Below are 1,849 nucleotides of genomic sequence, written 5' to 3' on the forward strand. Positions count from 1 at the left end.
GGCACCACTCACTATATAGAATTGGCCATGTTTGTTGACTTGGTTCACTTATTTTTCATTTTCTTCCACTAACAATTAGCTTGTGACAACTGTATTGTTCTCCTTGGTTAATTTTGCATCAGAGAAGCCAGACTCCGCATGAGTTTCCGAGTGGGAAAGCTATAAATTGGTGTTGCAATACTCCTTTCCAGACAGCTGCTGACGGTTTCATGTAATCCTCCTTTCAATTCTCTTACAGAGGATGAGTTAAACTCTGAGGTATCTGAGACTTCGTGTGAACTGCTAGAAACTGGTGTATCAAAAAAAAAAAACATGAAGCAGCTTTTGAAATTCTTTTCAAATGTATGAGGGCATCATGTATGAATGAGGCGACATGATGTAGGAGACGCTTTGGTTTCTCTTTTTACAAAATTCAACCATGCAACAGAGGCGATATACAGGTTTCTATGTAATAGATTGGCCTTGTTATGGAAGGCTATTTTTAATTAGCTTACCTATTACCAAATACTGTGAATTATGGTCAAGCGGATTTGTATAAATTTCAAATCTATAATAGTAACTCCTTTCAGTAAAATTTCAGACATGTAACATAGATTATTGATTTGGTAGCCTGGCCACCTGGAGACAGCATTCGGTTGCTGGTGTAGCTGAAACCAGGGTATCAAGCACGGGAGCGATTAGAAACTTCTAAACCTGTCTAAGAAACAGACAAGGTAAGGTGAGTAAAGGCAGCTTCACTCCAAATACTTCCTCAAGGAAAAAGCAAGTGACGCAGTGATGCAGACAGCTGGCTTGTATACGTAATTGAACTGTTCTTCATACAGACAATAGTGCTGGGCATCTAATCGTAAGTATTTCAGGACTAGTTCTAGAAGGTCAATTTATTTCCAAGTAGATACTGAAAAAAATTCAAATTATTTAGGTATCTGGACTTTATTAGTTTAATTATCTTGCTTCTATGACCGCTATTTCTAAATAGGGACTTGGATGTGATCAGTTCTATTACAAAAAGATGTCGTTTCTTTAAACACAGGAGAGAATACTTAACAATATTTATAGAACATATTGTACATAAGCAGTGGCAGAGCATTTATGCAGCCTGCGTGCACACCTATTTTCTTTCTCTGTACTGCAACAAAGGAAATAATGGGATTAATTTCACAATTCTCCCTGAACGCTTGTCACTAGAACCTTTGATAAAGCATGAAAATTTTATATAGGTTCAGTAAATATTTCAATAAATATTATTGTCACCATGGGATACATGATGAGACCCTGTTCCAAAAAAAAGTAAGAAAGAAAGAAAAACAATTTTCTTGTAAGACCATGAGGCCAACTTTTATTTTAGGATGCTTTTCCATATTTAAAAGTTACTAGGTTTGAAAAGGGTTCATAATGGAAGCAATTTCAATCTCTGACAATCTGTTTTATGTGATTGCTCTTTTAAAAAGTAGCATTGGTCATTTGTATTGTAGATAAAATATAAACGTTTGAGACTATAAAGTTCCCCCAAATACAGTACACACAATTGAATGTTGCTTCAACTTTGCAGAGTCCTTCTGTCCCTGAAGCTGAGGAGCTCTACCACACTAAGAAAATCGAACAAACTGTGAAAATAAATCTGCTTGTAGAAGGTTGCATAGTGTGGCCCTTTTGTAAGCATTAAAATGCTCTTTGTCTTCATTAATAACTCTATTAATAACCCACTCCATTTTCTTTGACCATGTTTAGGTCTCTCAAGCCATCTATCCAGTTACTTTCCTCATCATTATGCTTTCTTAGTTTCTTTTGGCAATTATTAACAATCACACTTTTATTTTTTTCCTGTCTATTTTTATCTCCAGTCTAT

This window comes from Rattus norvegicus, chromosome 3, assembly GCF_036323735.1.
Source record: "Rattus norvegicus strain BN/NHsdMcwi chromosome 3, GRCr8, whole genome shotgun sequence".
Classification (NCBI taxonomy): Eukaryota; Metazoa; Chordata; class Mammalia; order Rodentia; family Muridae; genus Rattus; species Rattus norvegicus.